General features: G+C 36.6%; 1 protein-coding gene across 8 annotated transcripts in view; it reads right to left on the minus strand.

The window, feature by feature from the left end:
- LOC133518142 (uncharacterized) overlaps window positions 1-17,146 on the minus strand; it is a 48,685-nt gene that overhangs the window by 12,438 nt on the left and 19,101 nt on the right. The gene's annotated exons all lie outside the window — the stretch shown is intronic.

Here is a 17,146-nt window from a genome sequence, read left to right on the forward strand (position 1 = left end):
CTTCAAACAAGTCCGTACACGAAGCGTCGTCGTAGTGTAGCGTATGAGATTTAGGGACCGTTACGAGAGGCGTAGCGTAACACACGCGTAGAAAAACAAAACTTCTGAGACAATCAAATGATAAAAAATCTTCATCAGACGAGAATGTAAGATCGTCGATACATCCGCCGAAGACATCTGATGCCAGCGACTACATGATTTCAACTAATTAGATTTCACTTATAAAACTATTACGCTTACGCGACGCCTACGCGACGCTTGATGTCCAGAACTCTACGCGTCGCGTATTCGTAAAGTTTTGACAATACGCTTACGCGCCGCTTACGCTTACGCGCCGTGTGCTATGGGCCTTACCCGTTTCAACTTGAATAAAAAAGTGGAAGTGGTAAAGTAAGGCCTATCCTATATTTTTATTGTAATGTGTAAATAAATCTTTAGTACTTTCTATATTAATTATTTAAAAAAATCGTGACCATACATTTTTTGGTGGCCGGAAAAGATAGCGAATTCCCAACCTATCTTACATTTTACACACCCTGTTTTTTTCATAAAACATCTTTTTTTTATTGGAGAAACAACAGAAGTATGCGACAGGATAATAAGTTACATTGTTAGGTACATAATATAAGAGAGATTGTTATATTTATTAATAACAGTACAATAAGGCTTTGGTTATTATTATTACTAAGGCTTATAAAAATTAAATAAGTAGGTAGTCAATTGTTTCACATATTTCACTAAAGATGAAATTAGTCTCGTAAAAATTCTTAGTGGGTATTTTCTTTTGAGTAGTATATAATATTAAAATACATATAATTTTTATCTGAATGTAAATGAACGGTTTTAGCCCAATCGTAATTGACCCTGCCTACGAAGTAGGAACTGTAGAAAATTCCGAGTTCGAATCCCGGTAAGGGGCATTTGTTTGCGTTGTTGTTGGTTTATTTTGTTCTTTTTCAACAATATTTTATTTACAAAAACAATATACATAATGGATATATACAGAGGATTACTATAACTAGCTTAAATCTAAAATAGGCCCTTGAGGTAATGTACCAAGCAGGGATCGGAAACCGGTATTTTTTGTATGGGAACGAAAACGGTATTTTTTCGTTCTTTGTTAATTATTTCATTTCTAATTGGGCAATCTAATAATACGAAGTCGTTATCTAAAAACACAACCAAGTCCTATATTTGGAGTAAGTATAAAATAAACCGAAATATATGTTTATTTCAAAGTTTTTCCAAAAAACCGGTTCCGATCCCTGGTACCAAGGATGCTGACGGCATTTCCTCTCGTTGTATCGCAAAACTGATACATTGTCAGAGGAAGCCACTAGCTCTTCGATCACCAGTTACGTCAGCCAGACGCTTCGCGATTTCTACAAAAAACTTGTGCGCGCTGGGACTCCATGGACCTAGAGTTTTAACGCCGAATGGTATAAGATGGCTCTTATATTCATTACGTTTCAAAATTTCGCCGCTTTCCGCCGCTTCGCCCGCTTTTATATTAGTCCGTTGGAGGTGGGACGGTTCCAGTGTGTCTACGCAGGTAGCCCACACTAACATCCGTCCCAGGCTCCAAGGAACCAAGGACACCCCATCAGGCCTCTTGCCATCATCCTTGATAATTCCAGTCGGCTCAGGAAGAGCAGGCACATTGATGGTGGCAATAAGAGACCGACGGATTGTGTCTTTGTTCCTTAGTTTATGTATGTTATCTATCTAAGTATGTACATATTTATTTATATATAAGCATGAATTCAGTCGCTTATTACCTATCCATAGCATGCTCTTTGGAGCGATCTGTGTGAGCTTGTTCCCGATTACTCGTAACATATTTACAATTAACTGTAAAGATTTGAACCGTATAGATAAAGCCGTATAGTTAAAAATAACATTATAAACAGTCTTTTTTTCCCCACTTAGAACAGAAGCCATTTTTCGGTAGCCAAATCAGCTGCATAAGATATACAACTGTATTGTTTTCCGATACATGATCTTTTGGCAAATTAAATTAAATTATTAACTGTTAAGTTATAAGTTTATGCATAACTAGTTAATATACCTAAATGTGAACCGTATAGATAAATCCGTATAGTTAAAAATAACTTTATATACGGTCTTTTTTTCCCCACTTAGAACAGAAGCAATCATTCGGTAGCCAAATCAGCTGCATAAGATATACAACTGTTTTGTTTACAGATTAGGGTCGAAGTCCGGCAAATCACTCTAGAGTATAGGTAGGTACCTAATTTATAAGGCTAAAAATAGGTACACGACGTACACGTAACACTTCATGCTCAAGAATATTATAAGCTCTACTGTTTAACTGAGGCTCTTGGTATGAAGTTATTAAGTTCAGCTGCAGACTGGTTTGGCTTCGCTGCATAAAACTGATATGTATTACTCTAGTATGTTAGGTAGGTAAATAAAATATAAACTAGTTTTCGGTAAATACTCACCTAACTTTTACTACTTACATGATTTTAATATAAAATCAACGCGTATTCTACCAACCGCCTGAAATAAGAAATAGACCTATAAATATTATAGGACATTATTACACAAATTGACTAAGTCCCACAGTAAGCTCAATAAGGCTTGTATTGAGGGTACTTAGACAACGATATATATAATATATAAATATGTATAAATACTTAAATACATAGAAAACACCCATGACTCAGGAACAAATATCCATGTTCATCACACGAATAAATGCCCTTACCAGGATTTGAACCCGGGACCATCGGCTTCATAGGCAGGGTCACTACCGACTAGGCCAGACCAGTCGTCAAACCTATCTATATTATATTATATAAATAGTAGTACCTACATAGTATAAATACATATTTTATTCACACGGGTCTAGGTATGTACACGTACAGGTTTCATGCTTATGAAAATTAGTCGATCGCTAATCGTTTCACCGTCGGCGGTCGGCAGCGCAAATGATCATTATCATTAAATTCTACGTCTGTCATTATGTAAAATAAAGGATATTAATTATGTTGATATAAATATGATAAAAGGAAATATGACGCGTTTTGATGTAGACGCCGAGCCGGCTGCGCAAACATTTTTCTATTAAATGACAATATCTATTCAGTTCAAAGACCTGAACATCTTGTAAACATGGACCAAGGTTAAGGTAAAAAAATTAAACAATTGAGATCATATGAACGAAAGAAATCTGATAATCGAACGCGGGCCTGTACCCCTAGTGTACATTTATTCGATAGCGAAACGTGACGTACGCGTTTGCGTTAAGTCTCATTTTATATGGGATTTTGAGTTTCCAAAACGTCCCGCTTGGCGCACTCATTCTAAATCCCCTACAAAATCAGACGTCACGTCACGCTATCGAATAAATGTACACTAGGGGTTCTGATCTGATTTTAAAATCTTAGTAAAGGAGATTAAACTTACGTCTCATACACTAAAAAACGAATACTAATCAAAAGGCTAAAATATTGAATTAGATTAACGCTGAATAAGTGCGGCTTTGTTAGTTTGTACACATGGCGCGTGGTAGGTATATACAAACAAAGTGAAGTGAGTCCTGCTCCAAATTAATAAGGAGCACTTTAAGAGCTCAAACATGTCTCGAAACAGCATATCACTTATACAAGATACATATATCTTCGAAGCGAATCGTCTCGATGATGGGCAGGCTTAGGGGCAGTACCAACAGCATTCTGGAGGTAATTGTAGAGAGGGTTGAGAATTCTATACTGGCGCATTGGATTCGCCAAGTTTAAGTAAAAATTATATATAAACTTGAACATATAAAAAAAAAAAAAACAAAAGTTAGTCACCGGGCGAGATTCGAACCCGTAACTCTCGTTTAGCAGTCCGCGTGTTAACCCGCTGGACCAGACGGACAGTGGCTGCACAACACGAAATTAGCGACCATATTCTGCGTCGAAAGAAAAACGCAAGAAAACTCGAAAACACGCGTTTTCCCAAACATAAGACTAATCTAGATCGATTGTTTACCCCCAAAAACCCCCATATACCAAATTTCAGCAAAATCGTTAGAACCGTTTCCGAGATCCCGGAAATATATATATATACAAGAATTGCTCGTTTAAAGGTATAAGATACTGTAAATTAGTTACTGAATTGATCGCTAGATGACGCTTTTTAAAATTCAAACTGGATAACGATGTGTTTCCTAAAACAATGGAGTCAAACAGTATCTATGGTCAAGTCAGTAACCAAAAAAGAAGTGACAGTGATACAGTGAAATAGTAGTAAAGTAACAGTGTTTAGTAACAGTAAAGTGAACCTTAAAATGCAGTGTTTAAGTGCGGATTTACAACAGCCAGGTGCGAACAGCTGCAAAATTATATGGCTACTTCGCTGTACAACATAATCACCATCCAAGTAGTCAGCCCAACCGGCACTAGTGATATAACTCTTAAAAGCGGCCAAGTGCGAGTCGGACTCGCCCATGACGGGTTCCGTACCATTTATAACGTATTAAAAAAAACTACTTACTAGATCTCGTTCAAACCAATTTTCGGTGGAAGTTTGCATGGTAATGTATATCATATATTTTTTTTAGATTGTTTATTCTGTTATTTTAGAAGTTACAGGGGGGGGGGGGGACAAACATTTTTTCACTTTGGAAGTGTCTCTCGCGCAAACTATTCAGTTAAGAAAAAAATGATATTAGGAACCTAAATATCATTTTTGAAGACCTATCCATAGATACCCCACATGAATGGGTTTGATGAAAAAAATTTTTTTTTTATATTCTATTACAGTATTAAAAAAACTACTTACTAGATCTCGTTCAAACCAATTTTCGGTGGAAGTTTGCATGGTAATGTGTATGTTGTGTGTGTATTTTTTTAAGATGTTTCATTCTGTTATTTTAGAAGTTAAGGGGCTGCTTTTTTTCTATTTTTGTGTAAAAATCTTAATGCGGTTCATAGAATACATCTACTTACCAAGTTTGAACAGTAGGGGAAGATTGGCACCATTCATACACGGGGAAGCTTCATACAGTCACTACAACCGCCTGTTAGAACGACGTATTTATTACGGCTTTGCGTGTGTGAGTGGGCTCAGGCGGCCGTCAGTTGTCAACGAAGTTAGCCGCCAGTGCGGCCATTGCGAGCAATGCGAGAGGAAGAAATGTGTTTTTGCACGCTCAGAGTAAATATTTTGTCGATGTTTCCGGGTGTTTCGTGGTTATGTGAAGTGCCAAATTCTATTGGATTATTGCTAATTGGTAAGTAACTACGATCACGATAATGATAATGTATCTTTTTTGCGGGTTTTTATACATGATTTGTGTGTGGATAAAAATCTTTCATTTTTGACCTTCGGGGCAGATTCGTACGCCTACTGATGGGCACATTCGTACGAATAACTAGCAACCAACTTACGCGTACGAATGTGCCCTGCCACTATACGAATATACCCACACGTACATGTATTAACAGGTTTTTTTTTAATTTCAGAAAATACGCAGAAATGGTGCGGAGTTACAAGAAAAAAAGAGACTAGGTCTACATTAATAAATGAAGAAAATATGTCCTCTGCAATAAAAGATGTTTTGGAAGAGAAAATGTTTTACAGAAAAGCAGCGGATAAATATAACTTTAAGGCCTCAACTTTGGAGAGTCGGGTAAATAAAATAAAAGATAAACATGATGATGCTGGCACGAGCCGCACATATCAGTCTAAATTCATCAGTTATCAAGTATTTTCTCAAGAACAAGAGTCCCAATTAAACGAATATATAGCAAAAAGCTCAAAAATGCATTACGAGTTCACAATATTACAAGTCAGAAAGCTGGCATATGATTATGCTAAAGTTCTGAAATGTACCTATCCGCAAAAATGGGATGAAACTGGACTCTAATTATGTCTGATACAGCAAGTAACTAGAATATTGATCTCTCATTGACTGATTCGGTTTAAAAATTGGTATAGTCTACACCATGTTGTGTATTTTCTACTTATTTAAAGATTTTTCTAAGAAATGAATATGTTTTGTTGATAAAAAGTTTTGTTATTTAGTTTATTACATCGTTGCTATTTGTAATGCCAATAATACGAGTTTTGATAATTATTTTGCTATTTTATTTTACCTGTACCTACCTACCAACCTACCGTCCGAATGTTCCCCTATCTATGTACGAATGCACCCCTATAGTGGGGTAGTTTCGGACATTTGACAGCTTTTATTAAAATGCATTTCATTCATTTATTTTAAGAAATAATGACTCCATATATTTTTATTGGGAAGCTGAATATATGTAATTTGTTATAATCACCGATTATGCAATTTATCTTTGATATTAGAATTTTAAAAAATCAAAATATAAAAAGTGTACGAATGGTGCCAATCTTCCCCTATAGCTCTTATAGTTTCGGAAAAAATTGGCTGTGACATAATCGGACAGACAGACGGACATGACGAATCTATAAGGGTTCCGTTTTTTGCCATTTGACTACGGAACCCTAATAAAAAAACGCAGTTTAAAAACCAAAATCAGACTACTGGAAAATCGCGCCCTAAGAAGTATGATAAAATATTCTCCACCTTTATAGACTAATCTGTTTTTAGAGCGCCGTCTTCATCTCATGAAGATCAACCAGCTTTATTGATCTTATTCACTTTTGTAATACTTTTGTTTAAATCTAAAGGTACACTAACTGAATACAAATCAGAACTGCAAATGTTGCCTATGGTCACGAATAACTGATAACAGTCAGGTCAACAGGTCAGCTAACTAAATGCATTACGTCATACTATTCATAAAAATATTATTATGCTCGACCTCAGGTGACAGCGATAAGGTTAAGAGGGCGATAATGAATACAAAGAAACGGCCAATCTTAATTTATCTGTCTATGATTAAAAAAATAACCTATCTAGAATACTTGATAATTATAGATAGACCAGCTGCTTTTTAGACGAAACGATACTAACCCCTGATTTCTGATCATTCAATAATGATTAAGAGTGAATGATTATATTAAAGCTAAATATAATTATTTTAATAAAATAAACCGAATTACAGAGACTAATGTCAGACAACGTGAAAAGGAAGATATTTGGAATGAGTATATTTATTTTAAATATTAATATAATTTTCGGAATAGATATATACAGAGGTATTACAGTAACTGTACAAATACGAAACTAAATTACCTAATAACTAGCTTATATCTAAAATAGGCCCTTGAGGCATTGTATCAAGGATGCTGGCGGCATTTCCTAACGCTGATACGTTGTACAAGGAAGCTCTTCGGAATATATTATATGCTTCAAAGGTCCTCTTCGTGCAGGCTTTGGAGCAACTACCGCCTGGCCATAAAGAACCTTGGCCAATTTGGAAGTATTTAAACAGGCTCAGGTCTCAAGTTGGTCGCTGTAAGCAAAACATGGCCAAATGGGGACTGCTCAGAAGCCCCTCGACGCAATGTACCTGCGACGCAGCAACACAAACCATGGCACATCTGCTGCAGCAGCTGGATCTGAGGGACGCGACAGTCAGGGCTGTCAACACCGCTGCCTATTGGGAATCCATCATATGAAAAAAGTACCACGACACGAAAAGAAGAAGAAGAAAGGTCCTCTTATAGAATTTTCTTGATATTTAACACCTAAGGGGGTGAAAATGGGGTTGCAACTTTTCTACTCAGACGAAGTCGCGTGCAGAGACAAACGAATAATAAATCGATTATAATTCTATAAATAATTATTATGAAGCATACCCCAGAGTGCCTCTGGAAAATCTTTATATAGAACCAATATGTAAATTATTTTGTATTCAGTTAATACTGACAAATCTGCTTTTCGCTTCTTATTTTTACACAAATAAGAAAATTGGCGCATATCTATGGTTAATTATACACCAAAATATGGAAAAATATTTTCAATAATTTTAATATCCAGAGAGAAAAATGGGGACAACTTTTGTATGGAGAAACGGCCGTGGCCTATCCTCTTAAATGCCTAAAAATATAAAATGAGGTATAAACAAGTTGATGCGGCGATTACGAGTATTCCAGTGTATGTATGTTCAAATCACAACAAAAAAAAATACAACTAATTTTGTTGCAAACCTCACACACTGATAAAAATACCGGTATTACGAGTACCAGTACCTATACTTGGTACTAGATATGTACTTATGTAGTTACATGTTTTTAGTAAGTCAACTTATCAATACCGGTATTACGAGTACCAGTACCTATACTTGGTACTAGATATGTACTTATGTAGTTACATGTTTTTAGTAAGTCAACTTATCAATGACACTGGGCAAGGTCAGTGCGATCAAATTACCTAAGGTGATTTTAGACGTAAATAACGTTCTATAATTAATATTTATTTATTTATTTAGACAACTGGTCTGGCCTAGTGGGTAGTGACCCTGTCTATGTAGCCGATGGTCCCGGGTTCGAACTGGGGTAAGGGCATTTATTTGTGTGATGAGTACAGATGGTTCCTGAGTCATGGGTGTTTTCTGGATGTATAACGTCGCCTAGTGCAAACTTCGCTTAGTATGGGAGCTAGATCGATCCACAGATCGTAATAAAAGATAGAAAATCGTATTGGGTATCCCCAAATATTTTGTTTTATTATGTATTTATAATTATTCTAAATCGATGATTTATTAAACCTGTTGGTCACTTAGTCAACCACAAACACAAGTAGGGTGCGCTGCTTTATGAAAGAGTTCCTATAGCCACCTTCTGTGTCCATCATCAGATCAGATTGATGGTACCATAATATTGCATTGTCACTCAACTTACGTTTATAAAGTTTCAGCTCAATTTAATAATAAATAAATAAAAATTATTTATTTCAGATCAAAGATCCATATTATGTTAGTACTTATACTCTAGACTTAATAACTACCTATGTTAGTTTGAGGAAACACACAAAATAAAAACAAAAAACTTCCTATTTGGCCCTTCCAATGGCGACTTCGACCCATATTTTGTTGTAGGGCAGTCTAGGCTTTCCGACAATATCCTGAGGAGGCTATAATTGCCACTGCAACGCACTCGCCTAAGTAGTGATCCAACACGCTTGCGTCTGATTGCGAAAAAGTCATCACTTCGCGCTTCCGCAAACATGCTAGATGCACTACAGTGCTTGGGCAGTCGCAACAGCATCCTCAAGACATTGTTATACTGGACCCTCAGTGCGTTGTATGACCTTTGGGTAAAATTTACCCACAGACTGCAGGTGTAGAACGTCTGACAGTATGCTTTAAAAAGCGTCATTTTGACTTGTCATGTTTGACTTTTGACAATAATAGCCAGTGAGTCTAATTTAGCTTCCGCTAGGGCCAAAGTCTGGATCTGAAGGAAAATGTTGAACGCATTTGTGTCAAAAAATTACCACTAATGGTTCCTCTTAAATTATGTCCAGATCCTGATGATGACTTCACTTCTTTGCATCTGTCGTCTCGATATATTTTTACAAGCTTTTATTTCACTTGCACTGTTTATATGTTTGGGTATGCAGAAATCAGTAAGCGTAAAGTGTTCACTCCATACAACAGTTTTCTTACCAAAACGCTAATTAAGTCAAGTATAAAAAAAGCTGAAAAAAAGGTGAAACTACAAGGGGGAGGCGATGTTGATACAAAATAGCACTGTAAGCCCGCATGACTGCTGATTGCGTATCAAAAGTCGACATCTAGCGTCCAGTAGCGGATTTATCAATACTGCTGTCGATACGCAGTGCGTAATAGATGTTGCGACGAACAAAAATACTAATGCTTAACAATTTTCTGCTAATATTATAACCGGATTAACAGGAACATTATTTTCAATTCCTACTGTTTGTAATATTAGTGGTAAATTGTTGAGCAATACACTTTTCGTCAATCCGACACTCGTGACGTCTAGTGTCAAGTAGCGGTACCTACTGATTAAATCCTCTACTTGACGCTAGATGTCGACTACGAAAATAATAAGCGTTTTGGTAGGAAAAAAGATGTATGGAATGAGCACTTATTTATTTCTCTATACCCAAACATACATACATATACATACAAACAGTGCAAGTGAAATAAAAGCTTGTAAAAATATATCGGGACTAAGAAGTGAAGTCATCATCCATCAGGATCTGAACATATTTTAAGAGGAACCATTAGTGGTAATTTTTCCATATAAATGCGTTCAACATTTTCCTATCTGGATTTTTGCCCTAGATGAATATTTTCTATATAAGTTCAATATTACCAATACCTGTACGTACAAATGCGTTTAACATTTTCCTCCAGATCCAGATTTTGGCCCTAGATGAATATTTTCTACTAAAATCAACGAAGCGAAACGAAATCAGTCAATCAGAGCTCAACGAGGGGGGGCGGGTTTAGGGTCGGCAACGCTTATGTAACTCCTCTGGAGTTGCAGGGTTACATAGGCTACGGAGACTGCTTACCATCAGTTGGGCCGTATGCTTGTTTGCCACCGGCGTAGGATCAAAAATTGTTCCGAAATAGAGATAGTGACAAGCTACTTTTACCTAGTTTTACGAACTATTTTGGACAAAGATGTAGAAAATATATGGTACCTAGAATCTTTAATGGCTTAAATACCATCAGAGTTAAAAAGTACATGTGTAACAAAGCAATTATTTAAAAAGAAAGTAAGCAGCGTACTACTAACTAAATTTAAAAACACAATAAAGTAAAAGTAATTTATTAAGAAACAAGTATAATATGTATAAACAGATATAGTAATAGTAATACTTAAGTAATGACAAACAAGATAGTACACAGTGCTGTATTGTCTTGTTTGCCAGTGCTATTGCTATTAATATGAATATTAACAGCTATGATTATAAGACAAAGAACCTTCACTTAATGTTATTTGGAGCCTCGTCTGCCAACAAACCATACTCTGGTTTGGCAGAAGTTGTGATTTAGTTTTAAGGTTAAGGTTTGTCTTTTGAATAAACATTTATTGCATTTTTCATTTCATTTCATTTAAAAAAAATCTATATAACTCCAATATTACCAATAACTGTCTGTACGTTTTGCGTTAAAAGCGCAAACAGACGCCTGGCAAACAAAATCGGCAACAATAAACGCAAAAATCAAGACACTGATAATTTCTTTTTCATTCCGTTCCCAAAATTTCTTTACGAATAATTAAGTTTTAGAGGAAAAAATGACAAGAACGAAACCCCGATTTCTGAGATTTTTGTTGTCCTTATCGCACTAATTTTAGGAGTCGCTCCGCCCCCGGCGCGGCTGAAATATTTGCCTAAAATTCTCAATTTTGAAAAGGGGCTCAGCTGGTATTTCCCCTTAAGTTGAATTGGCGTTTTCTGTCAACGAATGTAACTAGGCTCGACCCCCCTGGTGTGCCCTAATTCGTTTTCTGTTTGTTATCATACCTAACTAAACATGTCGCTGAGCTCAACACCACACCTTAATACTCATCTTGCCACTTTTGCGAATTGGTTTCTCATATCCAATATTAGACCAGTTCATTGCTACATTCCGCCTTGGATTAAATAAAATGCTATCGTTGAATTCAAGGCATTGTAAAATACTAAAAAAAGCAAGAAATTTTCGAACATTGATTATGAAATTTTTTTAATCCAATAAAGTTACTGGCAAAAGATACTAAAAAAAGTTTTATATAATTTGTCAAAAAAGTGCAGGTCGTTTTTCAAGACATGCATCGCTTCATGACATAATCCGTCGATCTCTTGCCACCATCAATGTGCCTGCTCTTCTTGAGCCGACTGGCATTATCAGGGATGATGGCAGGAGGCCTGATGGGGTGTCCTTAGTTCCTTGGAGCTTGGGACGGATGTTAGTATGGGATGCTACCTGCGTAGACACACTGGCACCGTCCCTCATCCAACGGACTAATGTAACGGGCGCAGCGGCGGAAAACGCCGAAATTTTGAAACGTAATAAATATAAGAGCCTCGGTAGAGAGTACCATTTTGTACCATTTGGCGTTGAAACTCTAAGTCCATGGGGTCCCAGCGCGCACAAGTTTTTTGGAGAAATCGCGAAACGTCTGGTTGACGTAACTGGTGACCTAGGCGGTTTTCTAGCACAACATATCAGTATTGCGATACAACGAGGAAATTCCGCCAGAATCCTTGGTACAATGCCTCAAAGGCCTATTTTAGATATAAGCTAGTTATAGTAATCATCTGTATATATCCATTATGTATATTGTTATTGTAAATAAAGAAGTTTTTAATTGGTGTAGTGAGGTCACTGAACTTTAAACACGTGTATAGCCAACGAATCTTATCATTTTTATAGTTAGGTACCTATATTGAATTGATATCGGATGATAATCTTTTTTATATCGTCTGCACTTATCTTGGCGCGACAGGCATGCGATTTGATGGACTTTATCTAAAACAATAAATATTATATTTTACTACATGTAGATACAGTTCTTTTCGATAGCTGCTTTTCAGTAAAAAAAAAAACGTTTTGAAAACACCGGACCTTAATTCCAAAAAGTTCTAGTTTCCCCTCTGGGTTGGAAGCTCGCTTTCGTAATTATCACGGTAGGTAGCGGCAAGGAATACAATCTCCATGTACCGATAAGTGTCCGTCAAAAAACCTTAAATACGGCACTGCAATACCTAGGATATATGAAAGAAAAAAACAAATCATAGACAGTGCACTTTACTCCGTCAATAACGCCTAGGTTCTTAGCTACTCTAGCGCTAGTCTGGAGAGATTTGGAACTAATATTTATAGCTGACAGGACACTTTTGCAACAATTCTGCCTATGGAGATTGTATTTCTTACCTCCACCTTTCAAAGTAATTGTGTACTATGTCTCTGTGAGAGGCCCGTGCAGGGTCTTTTAGTGAATCTTGGCAAAAAGTCGGGACAAACGCTGGGAAGATGGCGAGTCTAATCTTTTTCGACTATTACGAGTAGATGAGAGTAATGACTAATGATGTTCTTTACAATGTGTTAATAGTTATTTGTTTTACAAGGGGGTAAAGTTGTTGTTTAACTCGTGCTAATATTGAGACTCGACCAAGCGAAAGATTGCGAAATTGTACCACGAGCGTAGCGAGTGGTTCGGGAAGTAGAATTTTGAGCGTTGATAGGGTTTAAATTGCACGAGGGTTAAACAAACTTTGCCTTCGAGCGAAACACACTATTTTACACCACACTAAATATAAGTACTAACTATGAAATACAAAAAAAAACAAACCAAATCAAATCCAAATGAACGTACTTAAAAATGAATCGTTCAAAATAAAAATGTATCATTCAAAAGTAAATTCTACCAGCTAACATAAGGAAACATGTCAATAAAATGCAACTTTCTCATTCGTTTTTAACAATCAATCGTCAATGTGTGGTGAAAAACATTATATTCCAAATGGCGGTAGTCACACGGATAAAAGGGCAAAGATAATTCGTTACTCAAAGTCAAACAGGTGACCCATTTAATATTGCGGTGACAAGCTACTCGAGTGCCCGGTCCGATAACACGCCTAAAATTAATATTCATAAAAAAATTGCTACTGTTCTACTAATACCGGCGATTACCAGCGATGACCAAGCCCAAATAATAATGCACCTTTTTAGGGTTCCGTAGTCAACTAGGAACCCTTATAGTTTCGCCATGTCCGTCTGTCTGTCTGTCTATCTGTCTGTCTGTCCGAGGCTTTGCTCCGTGGTCATCTCAAATTCGGCATGGATATATAAATCAATAAAGCCGACAAAGTCGTACAATAAAATCTAAAAATGTAATTTTTTTGAGGGTACCCCTACACGTAAAGTGGGGGTGATTTTTTTTTTTGCTTCAACCCTACAGTGTGGGATATCGTTGGAAAGGTCTTTCAAAACTAATAGGGGTCTTCAACAAACATTTTTTGATAAAGTAAATATATTCGGAGATAATCGCTCCGAAAGAAAAAAAAATGTGTCCCTCTAACTTTTGAACCATAGGTCCAAAAAATATGAAAAAAATCGTGGAAGTAAAGCTTAAGAAAGACATTAAATGAAAACTATAGCAGACATGATCAGTTTAGCTGTTTTTGAGTTATCGCAAAAAGTTTCCCCTTCATAGTAAAAAGACTTTAATTAGGTACTGATTATGCAAAATTTGCATATTTGTTTAACTCGCGTGAAATCCCTTCACCCCTTTCATCCCTTCATCCCTTGGTTATCAATTTACTAGACTTTAAGCTCCAGTTTAGCTTATTGTGACGGAAGAGTAACTACGGAACCCTACACTGAGCGTGGCCGGTTTTTTTTAATGAATAAGTAAGTATGTGTTTGTTGCGATGGCTATAGAAATTATGGGTCCTTGGTCGTCCGACTGATATCATAAACTGTAATTAATTAGATGGTAACGTAAGTTTCATAAGATCTCGCGTATTTAATCCTATTTAGGTTGCTAATTCATATTATTTCACTCCTTATCACTTTAATTTCAACAATATGATTATGAGGGGTCTCTTCCTCCAGATAAATGTGCGAGCCATGACAAATTAGATCTAACTGTAGGTTATATCAATAGATCTGGGCGTAAAAGGAAACTATGAAGAGATCATATGAAGATATATATTGTCTAAAGAATAAGCATTGATACAATTTAGACTTACAGCAGCAAGGTTGAAAAGAATGTGACGGCATCAGGCACGCGAACAACAGCTGTTTATTATTCATACATTTAAACTTGATCCACGCGTGTTTATGCAGTATACTTACCTAATATAAAATAAAAATAAGTTAATGTATATAATATTAGCCTTAAGGAAATAATATTGTGTGCCCTTACAGGGTGTCATGTACCTACCGTCTATGCTAGTAACACCTTACTGTATTATGAACATGACTACAATGAAATAAAGAATAAAGAATACCTATAAAACAAGATTCTTTCAGTTGACAAAGACACATTCTAACATGTATGGTGTAATTCTGAAAGACTGGCCAGAAACTGCACAGGATTGGGATAAATTGAGAAGTGGGAGCCTTTTGCCAAGCAGTGGGTCAGCCCATGGGCACAAAATAAAAAATAAACAGAAGGTCCGTTCCCGCCGTTCTTGAAAATACATACCTAAACTTGCCCGACTCACTAGGGTTGCTTCTGTATTAATTTCGAATTTTAAAAAGGAGTAGGTAATATAAGTTTACAGACATACATACATCGATTCGTTTATACATACATCTTATCATGTTTAAATACCTTAGAGACTGCATTTTGACGTACATGACAGTACCATTTTGACCTACACCTACGTAGCGGCGGGGACGTCAAGTGAGCAACGCGAGCCCGACTAAGCTCTGCCCGAGAGTGCCCGAGAACGCCTGTGTGCGTGCGGCGAAAATGGCACTTTGTACTGAGCGAACTCTCTACTCCGGCGCGCGCCGCCGCTATTTACTTTATTCCATGAGCCACAAAAATAATTGCATATGTATACGAGTACATACCAAAGACGTAATAAGAGTAATAACAATAACAACGCGTCATTCGAAAACAAAAACAAATCAATGCTAATTAGCCCTTACACATATATTAGACAATAATGTTAAATCACCTACACCTTTAACGTAAGAAATGACTTGCTCCGTGACGCGTAGCCAAGAGGTCAGCAATGCGACTATATAAACGTTAACGTCAATTGAAAAGTAAAAATGTATGAGTGTGACTTTCTTTTACTTTTGATTTAATAGCGTTAACCATGAAGAGTAAAGGCGAGAGTTCGGAGCATTTAAAAAAAGCGGCCAAGTGCGAGTCGGACTCGCCCATGAAGGGTTCCGTACCATTTATGACGTATCAAAAAAACTACTTACTAGATCTCGTTCAAATTCAAACCAATTTTCGGTGGAAGTTTGCATGGTAATGTATATCATTTTTTTTTTAGATTTTTCATTCTGGTATTTTAAAGTCAAAGAAAAATTTGAAAAAAAATCAAACGCAGGGGCATATCTGTGGTCAATACATTTAATTGGGTTTCTTGCCGGTCCATATTGGGATACCCTGGGTGTAGGGTTAGAGCCGGTGTAGCTTTATTTGACGTTCATAAGCGCATTGTAATATGCCTACTTGAATAATAAACTATCTTTATCTTAATATTCATATTCATATTCATATTCATTTATTTGTATTAGTTATACATTGTCAGTGTTACATTTTTATTAGGTACATAGGTGCAAGATGGATGTCAAACATAATTACATTAGTACAAAGGAGGATACAACAATAAAAATACAAAATATGTCATTATAAAGAATAATTAAAATTAATACATTAATAGGCTATTCATCCAAGAATTCAGCTACGGAATAATAGGCCTTCTGGATTAGAAACGACTTCAGTTTCAATATAAATCCTAATTTGGTGCGAGCGTTTTTTATATTCATCGGAATCTTATTATAAAGTTTAGGTCCTAATACGTGTAAGCAGACAGCAGATTTTCTTAATCTATGTTTCGGCAATTCTAGGTCATGTCGCCTCTGGTCCTGGAAGCGGTTGCTGGTCCATATTTTCCTTGGAAACTTTTCTAAATTTAGCCTAACATATTTAACTACCTCTAGAATTAACAATGAAGGTAGCGTTAGAATGTGTAGTGTAGTGTGAAACTAAAGTGGTAAACAACGAACGTACATGACGCGCTTATTTGAGCGAGATAATGATAATGACTGTTTGTTGTTTACAACCATATCTAGTGAATCCAGCGTATTGCATAATGTTGCGTACACTCAATATTTTTTACTCTTTCTTGCCTTAGGTACTGACACAGGTACTGAGCTTGCTTTGTGCTAATAAAAACCGTCACGCTTTGCTGATCTCAGAGGGCCTACCGCGAACCACGTTCGACGTGTTACCTCTCTGTCGCACTTGTAAATTCGTACGTAAGTGTGACAGGGAGGCAACACGTCGAACGTGGTTCGCGGTAAGCCCTCTGTTCTGCTCCTGCCGTGTTACGCTAAGGGGCCTATCGCTATTTTTGTTCAAACGTAGCGACGTATCAAAACAATCTGTTGATTTACTTACGTGTTTTTGTATAACAATAATCTCTACAGAGTCGAGCCAAGTATTTGACTCGTACTATAAAATTCTTTTGGCCTTACAACTACCAAGCACCAGGCCCCTATTTCACCACGCTGACAGGTGCGACAGTTGTCAAACAAATGAG

The sequence above is a fragment of the Cydia pomonella genome, chromosome 5, assembly GCF_033807575.1.
Source record: "Cydia pomonella isolate Wapato2018A chromosome 5, ilCydPomo1, whole genome shotgun sequence".
Taxonomy (NCBI): domain Eukaryota; kingdom Metazoa; phylum Arthropoda; class Insecta; order Lepidoptera; family Tortricidae; genus Cydia; species Cydia pomonella.